Source organism: Rhynchophorus ferrugineus, unplaced genomic scaffold (genome assembly GCF_030347505.1).
Source record: "Rhynchophorus ferrugineus isolate W39M unplaced genomic scaffold, kcgeb_rfMv2 rfM1, whole genome shotgun sequence".
NCBI classification, from domain to species: domain Eukaryota; kingdom Metazoa; phylum Arthropoda; class Insecta; order Coleoptera; family Curculionidae; genus Rhynchophorus; species Rhynchophorus ferrugineus.
The window spans coordinates 22996759-23020244 of NW_027472580.1; the positions used below are offsets into that span (position 1 = coordinate 22996759).

The 23486-nt window shown below is 31.8% G+C and overlaps 1 protein-coding gene and 1 long non-coding RNA gene across 6 annotated transcripts in view; both read right to left on the reverse strand.

The window, feature by feature from the left end:
* The window catches only part of LOC143206505 (Ig-like and fibronectin type-III domain-containing protein 1), a 444726-nt gene that overhangs the window by 58063 nt on the left and 363177 nt on the right, over window positions 1–23486 (reverse strand). The window lies entirely within an intron of this gene.
* LOC143191003 (uncharacterized) lies at window positions 11329–18095 on the reverse strand. The gene is made up of 4 exons (XR_013004379.1): window positions 15720–18095; window positions 14637–15116; window positions 11952–13775; window positions 11329–11887 (listed from the first exon to the last, which is right to left on the reverse strand). It is a non-coding gene; the product is annotated as an uncharacterized LOC143191003 (long non-coding RNA).

Below are 23486 nucleotides of genomic sequence, written 5' to 3' on the forward strand. Positions count from 1 at the left end.
TGACAATTTCCAAGCCAGGGTAATCGGATTGGACACAACTACAGGTGAATATATAATTAATATACAATATAGGTATACACAGATATGTATGTAACTTTTCAGAATATACATGAGCATTTGGTTCAAATGCGTGAATAGAAGGAAAAGTAACTGTTTTACAGATATGGCAAATGCATTAGGAAGAATGCAGTGATTAAATCTAGCTTTATAAGGATAGATATATACAGGTAGTAACAGAACAAACTAAGGAGAAATGCAGTAATATCAAAATGAATTTACAAGGAAACACTTTACTTAAGAAAACAAGAACTAGGCATAAAAGGTAGTATGCTCACTAATGAAAATAAAATACATTACTTGGATATAAAATTGTTAGTTAGGTGGATTAGGACGCCTGGAGATACCACTACTTAAAAAACGCGCAAAAAAGAACTCTAGCTTATAAGTGGTATGGAAACGAGTTAGTCTGCGTAAATAAAACACAACCTTAACCAAATTATTATAATTGTATAAATAATTTTAGTTTTGATGCAAATAAACTCTATTTGACAATAGTATTTTTATTTAATTATTTCACTTGGATTAGAGTTTTATTGTGTGTCAAAGTCTATATATATATATATATATATATATATATATATATATATATATATATATATATATATATATATATATATATATATTCTGTACATATTGTATTATAATAGGTGAATGTAACTATAAAATATTTCAAAGCTCTTTGACTATGGAACAGGTAATAGATATGCGGAGATGGGAAAAGAAAAATAATATTTGAGAAACTCGCATAAAAGCCGGTTGAGGTAAAAAGGCTAAAACCTTCAAAAACATTTGAATTTATCCGGGAAATATTGCAACAGAGTACGTACCGGATGATATCTGGATTTGCAATTGATGTAATTTCGATGCCGAAGAAAAGGAATTTATATTTTCAGCAAGAACGCTTTGTGGAAAGCGATTTCAAAGATGGGATAACGTTGAATGTTTCCTACTTCAAAAGTAAACGACTTTCCTTTCCTAAATAATATTATATCTATGAAAATTATTCCAGAAATAAATGTTAGTATATGTAAATTATTTTATATTTAAATGTTCACATTCCAAATTACAATTACTTCAACCATAGATTACTACATTAATTCACACCCGATGGATCTTTGATAAATCATGAAGTCTAGGCTGGCCAATTTGAAAATCATTTTCGCCATGTTAATCTTTGTTCTCAAGGAAAACTTTTGTCGTGAGTTGTGCTATAATTACAATTGCACGAATTTTATAGTAGAGGCGGCGTATGAATGGAAAAATTTCATTATTACATAAGCAATGGCATTTTATCAAAATGTGATTTAAACTAATTCACAGCTAAAATATGGATCCAAAGGTGTAGATTGATATAGTTTTAACATGTTAATGAATCAAAAACTTTCTTACAGAAATTGAAGATTCCAATGAAAAGCATGGATCAAGTTTAATACCTACCATATTACAAAGAATTATTTATGGCTCGGATAAAATTTGTCCTAATTTGCTAATTAAACATTTCTGATAATAACGAGCAGTAGAAATTTTATCATAATAAATTAGAATTAGCATTTATTCCATGATCTATTAGAAATCAATCAACGGTTTTGTTATAGTGAGAACTGTCTTGTTACTATAGCTAGAATGTAATAAAACGACCTTAATTACATAAAATCTGAAAATATATTGTTACTTTGCGCAGTAATCTAGTAATAGTTATGTTAATTTTTTATCTGAAAAATTTAGATATTCTTTTAAGTCAGATAAAGAACGCACCATATTTTTATTATCCATTTTCTGTCAGTATTGTGTGGATATTGTGTCAAGTATGTGTAAATAAATCATGAAAGATACTAATAATAAACTAAAAATAGTAAACATTCAAGTTTTATTATAGCTTTACCTGTGTGTTAGGTGAATATATATTAAGAAATTACTTTAGTAGTACTTCATATATCAAATCAACCGCCTCTAAAAAATTTTATTTTTAGATGCCGTAGTTTAGGTTTAAAAACCTTTACCTATTTTCTAATAACTTTACATATTACAAGGCGAATATCTCTAAATGCCTATAAGATTACACTTCAAAAAAACCCTTTTAAAAAGCTAATAATAGAGATAATCATTTGGCTTTCAAATATGTTGAGTTGATGATTCGGAGCAGTGTTTGAAGATGATCAAGCGTAATAAACCCGAGTTTTTGCATCGATATGTGACATTGGATGAAACATGGCTCCATCATTTCACTCCGAAATCCAATCGATAGTCACCCGAGTGAACTGCACACGATGAACCCGCTCCAAAGCGTGGGAAAAATCAACAGTCGGCTGGCCAGGTTATGGCGTCTGTATTTTGGGATACGTATGTAATAATTTTCATTTACTATCTTAAAAAAGAAAGGATCATCAACAGCGACTGTTATATAGCGTTATTGGACTTTCTAAGGACGAAATCGCCGAAATTCACCGTGTCAAAAATCCATGAATTAGGCTTTGAATTGTTTACTCATCCACCGTATTCTCCAAATCTGGCCCTCAGCGCCTATGTCCTGTTCTCAGATCTTAACAGAAGGCTCGCTGAATGAAAATGAATGAAGAGGTAATCGCTGAAACTGAGGCCTATTTTGAAAGAAAGGGCAAAACGTACTACAAAAACGGTATCGAAAAGTTGGAAGGTCGCTATAACCAGTGTATCACCCTTCAGCGGAATTACGTTGAATAAAAAAGCTAATTTTGCCAAAAAAATGTGTTTTACTAGTAGGCCGAGAACTTCTCAATTGACTTGTTAAATATTACTGGCGCCATAATCAACAACATTATTCCTTTTAAAATAAGCTGGGAACAACCAGAAACATCCCCAAAACGTACCTCTTTACATATTTTTACAGGTTAATATATCAAAGTGTCTTCAGATTATTTCTCATGCAAAAATATAAATAAAAACTGTTAATCTAGCTAAGTATGTAGCTTTCCAATATACTAGCAGAGATCTAAAATTGACACAATTGATAAACGGATAGAACCTTTCGGAATTGAATATATTTTGTTTCCAGATTTGTATTCGTTAATTGTGTCCATAAAGATTACTGGCGCCCCCATAAATAACACTATTCTTATTAAATTAAGCCGGAAACAACCACAAACATCCCCGAAACCCTCGTTACCGAACGAAACGAACCGTCTCCACCTAATTCAAGTCGCGTCCGGAAGTGAGCCATACAAGCCGTTAAGCCTCCCCTAAACGCCGATGTTTACTAACTCCATATCCCCCCTCGGACCCCACCGACCGGTCGATGTCGGCAGTCACCGTTCTCCGAAACTTTTCAGACCTCAAATCGAATATCTTCCGGGGGTTCCGATGGCTGTCTGGCGAGTTGTCGAGTGCCATTAGATCGTTTCCCTCGGTCAATAAAGACGACTCATTTCGCAGGGACTTTTCCGGCAGGAAAAGCGGATCTGTTCGGTGCTGTAATGGAATGGTTGTTGTCCGTGTCGGTTGGTGATTAACGTATCGATGTATAGATCAATTGGTCATTGAAAGAATAACATTTCTTGGGACGTGTTTACCCAACAAGCAACAAACAAGACGTGCAAATACAATCCTAGCATAGACTAAAGGCAGTTTATATTAGTTTTGTATTAACGCTCGATGGTAGTCAGATACTAAACATTTTTTAACTAATTACTAGCGCTGGAAACTATTGACTGAAAACAGTCGAAGCTGTCGATAGTCAAAAAACTAGCGACTGAAAATAATAATTACTATTTTCAGTCAAATAGACGGTTCGACTGTTTTTTCAATTCGTGTTGTGAGACGAAGTTGTACGAACCGTTTCCTGTTAAATTGTGAGAAATCAAAGGGCGGAGATAATTGCTTGGAGCAGTTTATTTTGTATGTGATTATATTTTCTAACGGTAGTATAAGTGACACGGAGATGTACATATTCCTTCACATACTAATTTTAAAAAAGAAAAGGAAAAAATAGTTACTGAATATTATTAACAAGCAGTTAATAATTTCATTTTAAACGAAGTAGAATTACTTTTATATCTGAATGATTTGTGGATCTATAAAAAGGAAAAGAATTTTTTTATGGAATGGAATAATAGCCTACAAATGTTTTATAGTATTTTAATATGTTAATTGTTATGTTTAAATAATATATTATAATAAATATAGATAATAAAATAGAACTTAAATAAAACCTAAAAACTAAACATGTACAATAAACACAAATATTAAACAAAAATTAAACATTTACCTAATCATAGAAAAAAAATTATCCATGACATAATTAAAATTGATCACACAATAACCACTAGAGCTTTTTCAAATAAAGTAAATGTTTTATTTATTATTGAAGGGAAATATTTTTTGAGGAAATTCGAGAGAGTAATCGAAATTTTACCTATTAGTGCCATAAAAACAGTTAAAAGTATTTAATTATTTATCATTCACACTTTTAATATTTTTACCCTATTACATTACGATCTTAAAAAATATCGTTCCAAAATGGTGCTATATTAATATACAATATATTGTTATTTACAAGCAAAACTACCAAAAAAAATCATCATAAATTTATATATATTACATATAAAACTATGTAAGCATAAGTTGGGTACATTAATATTAAGGTCGCGGCTAGGACGACAGACCCAGAAACTTAAAAATCAGTCGAATGAAAATAGTAACTAAAAGTACACGACTAAAACAGTCGATAGTAAATTGTAACAAAATCAGTCGCGCCGAAAATAGCGACTAAAAATAGTCGACTGAAACAGTCATTGATAAAAAGTAGTAAAATCTGTCGAATAAAAAATAGCGATTGAAAGAATCGATAGTAAAAAGTAGTTAATTACTAAACAGTCGATAGTTGATTTCAGTCAATAATTCCCAAGGCTACTAATTACATATTTATTGTTTAACGGCCCATATTTCATTGAGAAGAAATGTTAGATACGATATTGTTTAAGCTGTTTCTTTTTAAAGTGCCATTCATCACATTTCACTTACAAACTGTATGTTTACATATATGACTAAAACGTGATAGAGACTATTATATGGAAACGCTAAGGGAGCCATATTTCCTTTTTAATTTGAAATGCCTGTAACTTAGGTCATAGAAATCTCAATGCAACCAATGCAAGTCAAAAGTTATTCGAGCCGGCTTGGCGGCGCAGTGGTAAAGGCGATGGGAAGGTCCTCCTACTGTTGCGATAGCCGCGGTTTCAAATCCTGCTGGGGCATGGTCGTAAATTTATGTTTGTGATTGTTTAAAATTTGTGAATGTTTTAGGCAAGAGTGTAAAATCCGATAAGGAAAATGATCCCAGTCACGCCAGTAACCAGGCTGGGTAAGACCGGATGTCTTCTGGGATGATTTCTAAAGTTGGTCACTCGCCAATCGATAGGCTTAATGCTGAGTACCGCTGTTTGGAGTCCACGTCCAACTTTAGGCCCACTCCAGATAAACCCATAGTTGGTAAAAGGAGACTTTAAAATATATATAAAAAAAGTTATTCGAGATAATTGTATACATATTTTCAAGTAAGTATAATGAGAAAAACTTTTAAACTTTTACCACCATGTGAATGGTGCAACATACTTTAGAAGGGTTCAGTTGATGATGTTAAAAGTACGTTAGTAGCTCTGGATTGCCAAAAGTAACCAGAAGTGAGTGTTTATTTATTTATTTCTTTGATGGGGGAATGGCAGCGCTTCTAAGGTATTTTTTTAAATCACATGGAAGGTTTTTTATTTACGGAATAAAGTTTTTTGCTTCCTGTCTGTCCGCTAGTGCATCGACTATAGACTCTAATAGGCGTTTTTTCACCATTTGAATTTGACAAAAATTGTCTATACAACGTTATATTTTTCTTAACGTATCTCTAATTTGGTGAGAATAAAAGAGATTAAAATAAATGTGTATTTATGCAAATATAAGAAAACTGTCACTAACAATTTTGCTTTCATATACCTACACGTAGCGCATATATATCTATATTCAACAAATAACTAGGCTTTTTGTGGTCGGTTGCACATTAAATTACTTTAAGGAAAAAAAACTATATTACCTATTGAAGTGCTTGATTTTAATGAAGATTATCGATCAATTTATATATGTGATAATCCATCTTATTACAAAAGACTCGACTTTGGCATTTACGAAACTCTGATAGCCGTACTAGATTACTATATTCTTTTATACAAAAATTACTCGTTTAATAGTATTATGTTATCAAATCATGCGATATTTTCCCTTCTCAAAAAGTCTGTGCTTTGTTTTATATAAAATCGTAACGTCGTAAGTAACAATTTTGAATAAAAATGTTATTTATTTTCTATAAATATATAAAACTTATTTGATTGATTTAATTGATACACTGAATGATGTATATTTTTTCAAATATACGTTAAACTGTACGTAAACTTAATAATATACATTTTTTAACGGTTTTATAATGTTATAAAAATATATTATATACAGTTTACTTTAAAGTATATAAATAGATAAAACACGTCTGAAGCACTTTTAACTACGGTTATCGATTTAGCAATTTCAATGGCCGTTATATCGCTTTTTAGTTACAGTTTGCCGCATTACTTTAATACTTAACATCAGGCTGCTTTAAGTAATAAAATAAGTTGCTACGATCTTATGAGAGCTTAGATTGAGAAAAGTTTGAATTAAATTGCTTATAACGTAAAATATCACTATAATGAATGAAGCTAATATAAATATAGTTATTTATTTAATTTCTTATTATTTTATTATTTCTTCAAATTATTAAATTCATGAGTAGGTTTCCAACTTTTGAACCTCCTTTGCATAATCATTATATATAAATAAAATTTTACTTGTACTGTTTTTCAGCGCCAAATTTAGAATTCTTATAAGTATTTAAAAGAAAAAAATTTTGCTTAGGTATATATTTGAACGGAATTGAAAATAAATTGCATGAGAGCGTTATATTCACATTCTTATTGATTGCACATTTTAGAGAATATTACCGAATCAAGACACTAAAATATCATATCCCTCCACAGCGATATACACAACTATAGAAGAAAAGTCTTATTTCAAACATGCAGGACACTAAGCAGATTCGCTCGCCAGACAGTATACACTACTTTGCAATCAGATATAATATGAAAACTGTAGTTTTATTTGCTAATGGAATTACAATTCTTACTACTGGGGGTAATATAACAAGAAAAGCACTCCAAAATAGATACAGTGGATCCAGATATAGAGATGTTCTGCTCGAAGTCCATGCAAATATAATAGAAATACTTCCAAAGAAGGTCTTAAAACGTGTCTTGAATATATGAGTATTAAGGATACTATAGATATGAGGAAAAGTTTACATGCAAGAACATCAAACCGTTGAGCTGTATAAATGTATAATAAAATGTGTTGATGAAGAAAATGTACAGGAAAGTGCAAATTACAAAGAGTCAATACTTTAGTTACTAAATAAAGACCTTCCAACATGAATATTTGGTTTTAGATTATGGTCAAGTTTAGTAATTAGCAAATTACGACGTTACGTTCTATTTATTTTCTTCTTTGGTCTTCTCATGTTTATTTATTGACTTCCACAGCCTATTATTTGTCTACCAGTAGAACTAACAATAATAGTGCACTGTTTTTGTACAAATGCAAACAACACCGAACTTTCAATAATCTTTTTGAGCTCAGTCATTAGATTTTTTTTTATATTTCTGGCTTGAACATAAATGATTTTGATATGAACATCTTAATTTTGTATTTTTAGAAGTCGTCATTTTGACAGGCTTAACGTTCTGATTACTGTCTACAGAGGATAGACAAAATAATGTGAACACTATATAACATAACAATCATCTTGTTGCGGGTAGGTATCACTGTTTCAATGTAAATAATGAGATGTGTATGTATTACTCAGATTACATGTCCAGTTTTGTAGTATATATTTCGGTATATTATACGATTTGTTCTGCGACTGTTAAAACAAGCGATTGGTGAAATTTGTGATCTCCCAGATGTTGATGTGGATGGCAGATGTGGGAGGTACACAAAGCTAACATTCGCGGAAGGGCTATGATTGGGAAACCCCTTATAACGAAAACTAACACTAAGCTGTGAATGAAATGGTGCAATGTTCATAAAACCTGGACAATTGTTGATTGAAATAATGTGATATGGATTTAGTCAATTATCATTTGCGTTGTTTCCTACAAAGAATCGGGTTTATTCGAAACACGCTTCTTATCCGGACTACTCACAGTAAATCAAGGGAAGGCTCTGTTCTGATTTCGGCGAAAATATCTCGACATCCGCAGTGACGAAGTTCATAATATGATTAGCATATTGCTGACAAACACTGCCATATTCCAAGTTTCAGTTCAGTCTTGGTTTAAAAAGCATCAGAATATTACCAAACATATTTCCTGGCCAGCACAATCATACCCCAAGATTATTGAACTATTATGGGAAGCTTTAAACTAGCTAGTGGGGATTAGATTTCCATCTCCAACATTGTTCTCATACAAAAGTAGGACAAAATTCCGTCCGATCTATTCTATACTATTATATTCCATTAGAAATATTCAAATATTCTACAGATCTACTCTGTAAAGAATTACAGTTGCTTTAAAAGAAAATGGTGGCTAAACACTCACACTATTTATAATAAATGTTGCGTATATGTCAGGTGTTCATATTATTCTGTCCATCCTCTGTTTCTATCCTAACTTACGCGTTTCAACTAAGAAATGAAAGAAAATTATCACCATACAAACAACAACTTAAATTAAAAATTGTTTCAATGAGACAAGGCACAGTTTACCAAAAATAAACCAAAGCCTGTATTTATTTTGGAGGATGTTTTGTACAAAAAAGCTGTTATTTCAATTGCAATTCTTGTCTTTGCAAGGTCGATGGCAAAGTTGCCGAACAAAATTTATCGTTCCGTAAAGTTTTTATTGCTTATTAATATTAAAGCTGTTGTGTTGTGTTTTTCAGCGAACCCTGCGCTGTACTTTAATTTCCAAAAAGTTATGACAGGATATGGCGAAAAGCGGGAGGGGATTTCTATTCTGGAGTGAACGAGTTTTCTCGCCCCGCTCCGAATTAGAAGTGGAAAATGGAAATATTCCATTCAAGCCCCTGAGTGTTCTTTGAAGGACCATTCGTATTTAAATCGAAAATTTCCGAAAACAAAAACGGACGCGGATCCGCCTCGAGGGATTCGGCGAATAATCAGCGGTATTTCCTTTTCGCTGATCCAATTGCCAAATAACCGAATCGGCCGCTGCGGAATTAACGAGACCAGCCTCCTCCCGTTCACCCCTCCGCCCGCAGAACGCCAGGAAAAATATTAAACAAAAAGACGGGAGATATGTGATTCCGACTTAATTTCTTTAAGTATTTTTTTATTGACTCCAATTACTTCTTCAGACTGCTTTCTTAACAGAACCCTGAAGCATAAAAATGAGAATAAATATATCAATATCTCATCCGAATCAATATTTCCTTATATTTTAAATATATTATAATTTTTTTTTTGATCTCTCGTTTTTGACAACCAATGTTTATATACACTGGACCTACTGTTTAACGTGTGTTCGAACCACGGTCCTTGGTATCAAGCCTACAGACGGGCCAGTGATCAACCTAGAGACCATCCCAGAAGATATCCGGTCCTACCCAGCCTAGTTAATGGCATGACTGGGATGATTATTCCTTTTTTTCTTCCTCGGATTTTCCACTGTTGTTTACAAACTATCTATGCCCAAGCAGGATTCAAACTCGCGAATATCGTAGCAGTAGGAGATCCGTCCTGTTTGATCATATCTTTAATACGTTATATTAGGCCTTGTAATTGTGTATTAAAGCACATAGGAAACATTCGTAACTACCTCATGTGAAGCCTCATTGACAGGATTCACTTTTCAGTATGTGTCATTTCATCTAAGTATGAACAAAACAATTTTTAAGGCAATGAAAACGTTTGAATTTGTTCAGTGTAAATCACATTTCTAGAAGTTTTACATCTTCACTTCAACCCAAAAAAAACGATTGAAGCTTGTTGAGAATACAATATGTTTACCTGATATTAGAATATATAATTTAGTATTAATTAAACTGCAATCTTCAATTTAAGGATCAAATATAACTGACTAAAATGTGTTATCTGAAAATATATTTCCCCACATCATATAAATTTATTAAATATACATTCATTTACTGTTACTTTCACTAAACTAAATCATTTTGAGGTCTAATCGTTGCCATTTTCTAAAGAATTTGACAAATTCGATTTCATTTCGAAATGATAAATATAAACAAATGTATGTAACACAACTTATGACACAATTTCTTCACATTTTCAGTCATCAGTTGAAGTAATGATATAATAATATATGCTTTTCAACACTGATAGGATAATATAATAAATAAATATCAATAGCGAAGAATGTATGTGATATATATTTATTTACAAAATATTACCAAAGGATTATAGAAAAATTAAAAATATCGTATAAAGTTTTATATCCAAGTAATAGTGTAGTCTATTCAATAAAATAGTCATCAACATTTTTGCTGTTAGCAAGTCACAATGTTGCCGAATTAACTTAGAATTTTGGTATACGTTTGCAGTTTTGAAACCTCAAATTATTTATCATTGATGTTTTGAGGAATTTTTTAAACATTTGACAACCGTGTCAAGCAGTGCAAACACAGATAAAATTTTACAGAGTGATTCTATTACATATTCCGATGCATCATAACTATGGTAAAACGAGAATGAAAATTCGGGTCCAAGATTAAAACAAATATCACATTTTTACAAACTGTATATTATAGTATTTCTGTCATTGATGTCATCTGTAACGTATTTTGGCTATTTTATTGGAAAAACTATAGTTGAACTTGAAGCTATGCCACTGTGAATATCGCAGATAATGTTTTTCGAATACTTGCCTGTTATACTGCGACTGCGAGGGAAATATTATGCCAAATTTAAAAGGTCCAAAAAAAACAATGAACTGATATTCCTGCATAATTACTTTTTATTGATTTACTTTAATATTGATTACTAGATTAATCAATATTACAAATTAATCATCCATTACATTTTTCGTTTTTAAATACTGTTCAGTTGGCAGTAAATTCTGTATGAAAAAGTATTACAGTATATTGTTACGTTTTATCGTGGTATACTTTCGTTTATAAACAACTGGCACTTACAGGAAAATAATTTTTGATGAGTTAGTATTTATTTTTTTACAGTTAAAAATATTTTATTTTTCTTTTTTTAGTGTTAGATATCTACTCAATAAATTACACAGTTATTTTATTTAATATCACAATGGGTAAGCCAAGTAAAGGTGATGCCCCTATGAGGATAAATAGGAATGATGAAAATCAATGATTGAAAATCAGGAACGCTTCATGCCCCGGGGTTCGCTATCTGGCCTAGGTGATTTGATAAATGTTCTAACTAAACTAGAACAGCAAAAAATTATTACCCGTGCCGGGAATCGAACCCACGACCTAGGTTTTGAAGCTAAACTCTTTAACAATTACACCATAGAAGCAGTAGTTGCAGTAGAAGCAAACTGAATGGCTTTTGCACTGAACGACTGCAGATTTCCGACCGGATCAGCTCAGCGATAACATTATACCCAAATATCCGATTATTTTAGATAAAAAAATATGTGAAAACTTTATACGTGTCTTTGAAATTTGAGCATTTCCCTCGGTTTTTGCCCCTACCTCCAACAGAACCTGACTTGGTTCCAGTGGAATACTTCGGAAGAGCACTCTTTGGAATAAAAAGAGAATTTTGAAAATCCGTCTACTATTGACCGAGAAATCGGGGAATATACATTAAAAAAATTATATACAGCCGAACATAGAACCTCCACCTTTTTCGAGGTCGGAGGTAAAAACCAGTGTCTCGGGGAAGGTTCTCTCATGACCAATTTTTTCGTATAATTTTAATAGTATATATAAAAGAGAGTTAGACCTGACTGATTAAATATCAGGATGATTAAATATCTTTCATATTTAAACTTTCATTTCCATTTCAAGCTAGAAAAATGCGAGGCATCGGAAGGTCTTCTCAAAATAGATATCTCTTTGGATCGCCTACTCGAACGAAAGAAAATCGCTTGTTTTTAAAACCTACTAGATTCATATTTTATTTACAACTAGGTATTCAATTGAAAACCTCATGTGTACTCTAATGAGAAAACATCAAAGTTTCAAAATCAACTACACGATTTCAGTTAGATACCGCATTGAGAGTAACTATATACAATAGATATACAATTCTACACAATTAGGAAAAATTGTCTGATGGATTTAACTGTTTTCTGTGTATATAATACTTCTCTTCATTATTTAGATACCAAAGAGAAATTTGTGAGACTCTCAAACGATGAATAAGGTATTGAAGCTGTACGAACGAAAGAAATAGATTATAAAAAACAGTAATCCGGCTTGGTTGGCGTAGTGGTAAAGGCAAAGGTCCTCCAGCTTTTGCGATAGTCGCGGATTCGAATCCTGCTGGGGCATGGTCGTAAATTTATGTTTGCGACTGTTTAACGTTTGTGATTCTTCTTAGGTAGTAGTGTAAAATTCCACAAGGAAAATGATTCCAGTCACGCCAGTACCACGTTGGGTAAGACCAGAAGTCGGTAGGCTTAATGCCGTGGATGATGGTTCGGAGCCCACGTTAAACAGTTGATTCAGTCACAGTCACAGTGGGAGTAACATTTACCCTTTTTAACTAGATTATTTCCATCCACTTTTTCCTCCAAAATTAAAAACACTGTTTTTAGCAATATGCCTGTGGCCTCAACTATTTTAGTATGGAACATGTATATATAGCATGAACTTTTTCAATTATTTCAGGAATAATTACTTATATTGGAGCTTTTAAATCCTTTATTTAAAAATCCATTCATTTAATCAAGGAAAATTACGGTCTTCCAGTATAAAAAGTCGAGAGCCAATTTTTAGTGTTATGAACGCTACCTCTTGGATAATCTAAGGACTAATTGAATAACTTGCATAATACAAGTAATTTTAAGTATCTTACATTAAATATTATTGACTGAACTGCTATTAATTCTATTAGTTCCTTTTTATTTTTACAACCAATAATTGAGGTTATCATTTTTACCAATCATACATAACAATGCATTAATTACAAACATATTTTCTATCTCCAGTAATCGGTAATTCAGTTACACAAATAATGGAATATAATCGAATTCCGGAGATTCTTGTTGTCGAATATTTTCCCATTTTGGGTGTGTTTACGATTTTTGTAGTCGGGAAATTAACCGTCCTGAAAACATCTGCTGTGTGTTAAGCCGAGAGAATTTTGGATAATAAGGGCAAATTATCTGTATTTACCATCCTGTTTCGCCGACGGAAAAACCGTACGAATTTTTTCCTTTCGCCCAATAAAAAGTTATAACGATCATGATCCGATGTAAGACATTATAGCCGAGGTAAATTTAACGAAGCAAGAAATTCGCTTAACTTTTAGCATAATGTAAAATATAAATATTAATGAGATTAAGAAATAATTACATTAAAAATTAGTGAAGTGAAATTACGTAAAAGAAGTTTCTTATAGTGTTGTCGTTATTTTTCTAAAATTATAAACTAAAAATGCTTGCTAAGTACATTAAGATTAGTACGTGCTTAATTTTAACATTATTTCTTCAAAACTTTTACGACGGCAAGACATGCGCGAGTTGGATTCGAACCCATGCTATTTATTAGTCAAACTAATAGACATACAATTCTACCCAATTAGGAAAAATTATCTGATGGATTTAACTGTTTTCTGTGTATATAATACTTCTCTTCATTATTTAGATACCAAAGAGAAATTTGTGAGACTCTCAAGCGATGAACAAGCTGTTAAAGCTGCACGAACGAAAGAAATAGGTTATAAAAAAAAGTAATCCGGTTTGGTTGGCGCAGTGGATAGTCGCGGATTCGAATCCTGCTGGGGCATGGTCGTAAATTTATGTTTGTGACTGTTTAACATTTGTGATTTTTTCTTAGGTAATAGTGTAAAATTCCACAAGGAAAATGATTCCAGTCACGCCAGTGGCAGGATGGGTAAGACCAGAAGTCTGTAGGCTTAATGCCGAGGATGATGGTTTGGAGCCCACGTTAAACAGTAGGTTCAGTCCAGATAAACCCTAGTTGGTAAAAAGGAGACTGAAGTACTAAAAAGAACAGTAGTTATTTAATGTGCAGAGACTTAATTTGAAAGATCACATAAAGATGAAGTGTACGTAATTTCTAGGAAAATCGGAAGAAAACTAGTTTTTAAAGGATAATTAGAAAAGGAGCTGGTAAACTATTGTCTACAAATGGATAAAAGTTACCATAAGGTCATTCATAACATTCCACATCCAGTAAAAAGTAAAACAGAAGACAGGAAAAAATGTTTGGTCCTGACTGGTCAGTCAATAAGCCAGAGTCATTGTCACGAGCTCATGTACAAGATTCTAATACAGAACACATTAAATTTTTTTTAAACTATTGAAAGATGAAATGTATAAGATTAACCTCACTCCTCACTCCTCCAATAAAATATTTTATGGTGAAAAACGGAAATCAGCACTAAGTCAGAAAAATCCTGAATGTGAAAAGTAAAAGAGAAGTTCACAATATATCAGGAGCTGACATCCTAAGAGGAAATCATTACTAACTGTTGTTACTGGTATATTAGTTTACTTATTTATTAATGGTGTTTCCAAGAGACATCAAGGCTGAACTGCATCTGCGTGACTGGAGCTAGCCAGAACTCTTTACAATATGACAGAAACATTTGGTGTTCATAGTAAAACCGTCTAAAGATCCCCTTGTGCTAATATTAGATAGTTATTACAACCATACAAAGAGTTTAGATATAGTTGAGATTACAGCAATGGTGTACCTACAATCTGCCTACCATTTCAATCTTTTCATTATGTTTCCTTTGAAAACATACTACACTCAAGAGATTGGGAACTAGTTGAAGAATCTAGTTGGATCAATACCAAGTTGAGGAACTATTCGGAAAATTTTATACAAATGCTTTTAAAATTAATACAGCAATAATTGTATTTTGAAAAACGGGATTTTTTATTATCACATATTATAACCACTTAAACAGCTGTCATGAAAGAGTATAATAGAAATTATTAAACGCTACATTATGACTGCAATATCCATCTATTTCATGAAAGGAATCTTTGCAACCAATATCACTATGAAAAAAAGTTGTCTCGTCAGATTCTTGGCTTACTATCATACCTACTAGAAAGAGGTAAGAAGAGAAAGAGGAAGCTAAGATTCAATAAATTAAGATAATTAAATACCATCTCCGATAGTCTTCACAAATAATTTTTTTGGGCCAATTTCTACTTGCACTGCTAGTGATACTCCTAGATCTAATGGACAACAATAACAACAGCAGCAAAATCCAAAAGCAACATTCGCAAAACTTGCTACAAATACTCATATTGAAACAACTAAAAGTCAATTTCAAACAGCTGTCCACAACATTACGGATTGTATAAATAACTGACGAAAAAATAATGAAGTAAACTGGCTCAAAAATAATTCTAAATAAGGGGAGAAATCGATTTAAAAAGAAATGATCAAAAGAAAACGTATTAGATTAAAAAAAGTTTCAGTAAAAATCAGAGCACTCTCCGTTAAATTGTTATTATATAAACAAATGAACAACTGAGGGAATGCATAAAAAATCCAAGGTCAATACAATATAAATCATATCAAAAGAAAATTCTGGAGTATTGACAACAATCATCAATAGTACATTAAAAATAACCCAAAATTGAACGTTAAAGAGATAAAATAAGGGAGATTTAGTGAAGTTAAATTATGCGTAAAGAAAATTATGTGTTTTGAAGATACCTGAAGGGCTAGTCGTTCAATAAACGTCCATTAAAGTCTCTTTAAGTTTGAGTTTGAGACCATAAAGGTGGAAAAAGTGGAGAGATTTTAAAGTATTTATCACAGTGAGCTGGCGCAAACCAGGATCAAGCTAGGATTGATATCCAGAAAGGTCGTGCTGTGAGTTTAATGGGACTGGCAAGGAATCACATGCTATTTGAATATGCCCAAAAAGAGTCCATTGCCCAGAGGTGACTAACTTTGGCGAATTATATATCTTTCATTCATTTTCATTTTATATATTTATTTATGTTAATGGAATTGTTCAAATCAATAAACTGTCGTCAATGTGTCAATGTTTTGTCAACTATCATGTATGTGACTTCATCTTATAAACTGTTTTGTTAGTGTATGTGATAATACTTTTATTCATTTTTATTGGTTTATGAATAGATTGATTGTAGGTGAATTCAATATGTTTTGACTTACTCTCGTTGACTGTTATTCTTCATGTGTGGGTCCACCTTTTCTGTCGATTTGACGGATGTCGTTATTTCGCGGCGCGTATAACGACATCCGTTAAAATAATAAGTAAGGGCTTAATGTAAAGTGGACGGAGATAGACATAAAGTGTATATATAAAAAAAGAAATTAAAAATTAAAATAAAATTTGTAATACAAACAGGGGGCTAAAAGTATAAATAGTGTATATACAATTTAATAATCGACACCAATACAAAACTAACGAAGTAGGCACTCTATTTAGATAGCACAACACTACCACCCATACCGAAGTGGTAATAGTTACTTGGTCAGCGACATTTACCTTAGCATAAGCTAGACTTTGTGAAGAAAATATATTTCTCGTAGAAATCCGAGGAGTCTGTCTGTATTTTCTCCTGCTAAAGAATTTAAAGTTTTGCAGCCCATACATAGCTATAATATATATAGCTATATAGGTGAGTTGTGGACAGTCGTCGAAATAAGGTGAAAAAACTCATTGACCAGGAGGGCATGAAGCACGCATAATCGAAGTCATCAAGTGACCGTGCGAGAAACGACAGTGACCCAATCTCAGTCGATTCAAAGGTACGACGTGGTGAACTTGAATATGAAATCACCTTGTAAACAAGTTTGTTACTGTATGAGATAATACTTTTATTCACATTTATTGGTTTATGAATATTTTGGTTGTAGGTAAATTCAATTTGCTTTGATTTACTCTCGCTAGTTTTTATTCTGCAGGTCTGGGGCCAATTATTTATATGATTTCTTGCGTGTTGAAGTAATCCGGTTACTTCTTTGCTATTGTCCTCGATATCGCAGTGTCAGTGGCAAATGTAGTAGGTAAAGAACATGACCCAAAACACTACCTTGCGGTACATCTGCTTTTGTTTCTTTTAATATTCGGAAAGCTTCTTTTTGTTTCAATTTTATGTAAACATCTTGTCCAGCTAATGAACATCAACACATTTAAGAGATAACATATCGAAATAGCAGCTTTTAAAAATGATTCCACGGATCAATATATTCAGTTTTTTTATATAAACAAAATACGACATGTTATTTATGTTCCATGTCGATATTGTTATGGACGCGAGAACATCACGTCACAGTTGCATTTAATTGTTTTATTTTTGGAGTCAAAATTGAAAAGCGCGAAACAGTTATTAAACATAAATCAAAGACCATATTGTTTAGACGGGACAAAATTACTAAATCTAAACACAAATCGAAATGTGCATTTCTGGAGAATAGAACTGATATTACACAGTATGGTACGGTTGTTTGTTAAACAATTTTAATTAATGTCATCTTGATTCATAAAATAGTAACCAAAACCTAATATTAAAATACTTTCTAAAACATATGGCCTAAAAGTAATAAAAAGATAATTAAGTTTATTGAAATATATATATTCAAAGTATTTAATCTTCATTTATTACTTATACGAGGGTCACTATTTATAATTCGGGAATAGGAAAAAAACAAATAGCACAAAAGCTGAGAATATAGTTTTCAAAGTACTCGCCACGATGATCAATATATTATTACATACACTTAAACTAATTTTCAAAGTATTTATTCCATTCCAAATGAGGTATCCTCAAAACATGATTTTTGGTCGCTTCAATAGCTTCTTCGGGTGATGAAAATCGTTAATCAAGCGGTTTATTCTTCACGGATGGGAACAAAAAGAAGTCATTGGGTGCCTCAAGGCTGTACGGCGGATGACCCATCAATTCGATGTTTTGAGTGGTTAAATAGTCTCGTGTTTGAGCCGATGTGTGAGTGCTCACATTGTCATAATGAAGAACAATCCGGCGTCTCTTGTCTGTTTTCTTTGTTACACCGAAAACTTCTGACAAATAGTTGTGTACCAATCAGAATTTACTGTTCTACGATCCTCTAGAGTTATTTTTGCAACATAACCAGTTTTCCTAAGAAACAGGCCACCATTTTCATTGAAGTGCTCCGAACAACTTTTGTTGGATTTGGTTCATCCTGGAACACCCATACAATCGACTGCTGCTTACTTTCGGGCTCATATAGATTTTATAAATGTTTTTCTCAGCGACTGTCAAATTGTATCGGACCCAGCATAACTTTCGCACAGCTAAATGTTCATGTAAAATCACATTTATGCTGATGTAATTAATGCTTAGGAATGCCTCAATCATACAATACGTGACATGGCGATATTGCTTAATTAATTCGCACACATTATCGATGTTTTCTGGCGCAATATAAACTACTGAAAATACTACCAAAACAACACATCGAACTATTAAAATTATACATTGCAACCAGAATGTTTAAAGTCAAACAAGAAGACTACTCTAGGTTACTAGTTTACTCTACAATAAAAGAAGCTAAAGCAGGTGCACCACAAGGAAGTGTACTGGGACCAATGCTTTACCTACTCTACACTTGTGATATACCACAAACGGAAAATATAACGATGGCTACATTTGCTGATGATACTGCCATTATAACTGTCAGAGACAATAGTGAAAAAGCCTCACGAAAATTACAACAGGTAAGTGACAATATGAATAATTGGACACAAGCTTGGAAAATAAGAATTAATGAAAGTAAATCTGTACATGTGCAGTTCACCTATAAACAGACCGTACAAGCATCCATAACATTAAATAATACTATCATTCCATATAGCAACAACGCTAAATATCTCGGAATGAATCTCGATGCAAAACTTCGCAGGAAGGAACATATAAACAAGAAAAGAAAAGAACTGGAATTGAAATATAGGAAAATGTACTGCCTAATTGGAAGTAAATCACAATTATCAGTACATAATAAACTCATATTATATAAGCAAATATTGAAACCTATATGGGCATATGGAGTTCAATTATGTTGATGTTCTGTAAAGAGTAACACAAATAAAATACAATTTCTTCAGAACAAAGTCTTGAGAGGTATTGTGAGTGCATCCAAATACTATAGGACTGATTACCTACATCGAAACCTTCAGATACCCACAGTCAGTCAAGAAATCAAGAGAATTGCAAAGGGGCATAGGGAAAGACTCCATTCTCACACGAATATTGAAATATTACAACTATTGGATACCATCAGAACAGGACACAGACTCAAAAGAATCAAACCATCTGATCTTGTGTAGTGTTGTGTAGTGAGGTGCATATATTAAAAAAATCAGCAGTGAGATGTATAAACATTATTTCACCAGAGACTGAGATAGGGCCGATGGGTCCTCCTAGTTATATACCTAGATTTAAGTTATCATAAAGACAAATTGTAGGTTAGACGGAAACGACTAGTAACAATATATTAATTAAATAATTTAAAAAAATCATATCGACATCATACAGACATATCGAACTGAAACATACCAAGAGCAAAATCATAGAAAGTAAGATTCATCAACGCTTACAAGGTAGCATACAGTCTATATATGTATACATTATACATTACACATTATACACATTATGTATCTATACATTATACAGCTACAAACAAACATATATCCAATGTACACGGTCTGTACCACTTGTGTATCTCAATCCTTAGTTGTGACATAACAGTATTTGTTATTAGCTATTTATTTGCATAACAAATAAACGCGTTAATTTCAGTGCCAGTATTTTCTTCATCGTTAAATTTTTCTCTTCTCGCTTCTGCTCTTGTAGGACATGAATTTAAAAGTTATATTGTTTTAATGCCTTCTCCAGATTGTGACCATAGGTTTTCTTTTGGATCCTACATTAATGAAGAATTTTTGATTTCTGAGGACATATAAATATTTTCATAATGATTAAATTACTATTAAATCAGACCATGTGACTTGACCACACCATGTAATAGTACAGAGTAGTTGTATCTGGTGAATACATGGGATATATTTTGAAGAAAGCGAGAAGTCATACTGTAAAAACGTTTTGTGTCATTGGTGGTAATCGATATTCCATGCTTTTTTTCTTTAGTTTTGCTTTTTTTGGTTGAGTACGTTGTTATTTGTTATCTAAAGCAAAATTATCAACTTTAAAATAATATAAAACGTGGAGAGCATTATTTGTTCATCTTTGTCGATGAAGAATGTTTGCCGTAAATAGTCCAGGAAAAATTAAATTACAAATAAGTTTGTAAGACATACAGAAGATCTAGCAGGATAAACTTTCGGAAGAGCCGGATCTACCATCCTGCAGAGGCAAAAGCTCTTGCAGCTTGATTACTTCGACTTATTGGTTTAGCAGAAAATACTTGTTCCAACGGGATTTTGCTTAGATTTATAATATGACTATTGAATATTACAAAATAGTTCGAAATCAGGAAATTTGCCATTAGTTTTGACTTAAATTAATTTGAAACTTAGGTTTTGAACTAGTTCATAATTATATGAAAAAATTGTAGAAATGATGAATAAGTATTATATAAATATGGATATATATGTATTCATAAACAAGTTATTAGAGAATGTGTGTTATGTAATACGACCAAGACTATCTGGCCATCTATGTTTCTAACTACCTGGCGAATTGGTTTGTTTTCACCCTCAGTATCGCTTTGTATCGTTGTTCAATCAGTCGCCTATCCTTTCTTAAATAAGCCAGTTTTTAAGAATTATAATAGTTTTTTGGTTTAACATATTCTGATAATAAACTAATTTTAAATAGAAACGAAACAAACTCTAATTAAGCCGAATCGATAGAATAATTTAAAAGCCTTTTATAGAATATAAAACAGAACGTGAAAAGGGTTGCATAATATTGTCTGATCTATAATCTATCAGAAAAAAAACTGGGAAAACCGACCAAAAATGATAAAACTCATATCTCGAACTCATATTTATTCGGGTCAGGCTCGGGCTATTTGGGAGAAAAATTCATCTAAAACTTGGAGAGCCGTAAAACTAAGCAACCGTCATATTTGAATACCATTAGGGCGTTAGCAGGCTGCAACAAGTATCAGGCTGTCGCCTCGATATTTTCGTCTCTCCTTTTCGCCTCTACGGGCCTAAATAAATAAAGTAGGAGGCGGATTTGGGCTAATGACGGCTGTGAAACACTACGTAAAATGGTCGCTATTAAAAATCAAATTTACATAATGTGAAACGTCAACTCGATATAAAACAAAATTGCTCTACGACAAATTTAAGAAATTCATTCGGGTTTACTAGCAAGTAAATACCGGAAAGTCAAATATATTAACAATAAAAATAAAATAATGTTTAAAACAAAAGATGAGGTAACATTATTGAGCAGAATATCATATTAAAGAGTAATGAGTGAGATCATGAATGATAAATAATCATAAATCATAAAATCATATAAGTCTTTCAATAATAAAAACATATTATTGTATTATCAAAATATATTATTTATATATTATTACTATATACTATAATATATATTATTAAACACTTACCATTTTTTTAGTATTTGAACTCATGTTCTTTAATCTTAGTATCTTGTAATTACAAATTTCATCTTGCTAATTCCATCAAATTCAGAGCAAAAATCACGGATATTGGGATTTGTATGGTGCTATTTTAATAAGATGTCCAAGTTTATATATACATACTAATCAGAAATACCATAGAACTTTATACATTTATCTAATAGGATACTGATATTGACATAAATTTACTTTTATTATTCATTCATTCAATTCTTTATTAGTATTTCATTTCTGAAGTATCTAAAATAAAAATTCTATATAGATATTAAGACTTCTCTATGCTGTTGTGATTTTTTTTATCAATAGAAATTTTACATCTATCGTACCATCGAAAATGAAAAACTGTTATGAAAATTGGATTTAGAATGATATAGAGTAGAAAACTGATAAACTGCATACCAAATCAAAGATGAAGTTCGTCCTCTGCACCATTTAATTTGATTAAAGCCTTCTATCGAGCCACAACTCCAAGCTGCTTTGGCAACATATGTTTTTAATAAACTATCGCATTAGATTTTAGGCTAAAACATTTTTTACATTAAATAGATATGTTAGTAAAACACTAAAAATACGACAAGTTTGACTATTTACTATTGAACTTATAATTTTATCTAATACTGTTCCATAACAAAAACATACTAAAATATTTATCTTTGCAAAAAATGCTATTGAAACTTATTAATGGTTTAAAACATGGTTATCATATTTTCATTAATTATGAAAAATTGTTATGTCAAATATTTTCTTCATAATAAATTAATACACTGACATAGGTTACAGTGACATACATTGTTATTATACTTACATTAATTATGAAATCTTTATAATGACAAAACCCAAAGCATTAACGAGCCAAACTATACACTTGATATCAGTACCAGAAAACATATAAAGACATAATATATGTCGACCAAAGATAGATCCGAGTGTTATATATGGAAAGAAAAACATACAGGTAGACCAAACTCGAATGAATTATTGATTATTTTAAAGGTCAAACAAATTAATCTGATCGAAATTTTTTCCTTGCTATTTAGATAATGATATAGAACTTCTTGCGCGGTGTCTAGATATTTCATGTTTGTATACGGTGACAGTCGAACAGATTTTATGGAGCAAGTATCATCAATTTCTTTTAAACAGTTAATATTATTATATCACTACATTTTTTACAGAATTTTTTAGATAGCTCTGAGTGGAATATAATTTAAAATTATTTAAAACGTATTTTACGTAATTTTTTTCTTGTGGAACATTTCGGTTAATTCAATATAATGTCAAAGCCCTATTTTTAACCATCTATGATTTAGAAGCTGTTGGTAGAAATGCGGTTAGAATCATTTCCTATCCAATAAACCAATGAGCATATATATAGATTTAGTATGTATGTATTCAGAGTATACAGATACTTGATCTAAAAAAAACATGATGTTCATCAAATATTCTTAGCATGTTATGATGATACTGCTGTATCATATCTAAATTGTCGATTTTCGATATAAAATTGGTGATTTTGATGTCAATGAGACATAATAGTTTGGAGGATTGAATATACTCGAAAACTATGAGCTGTAAGACTT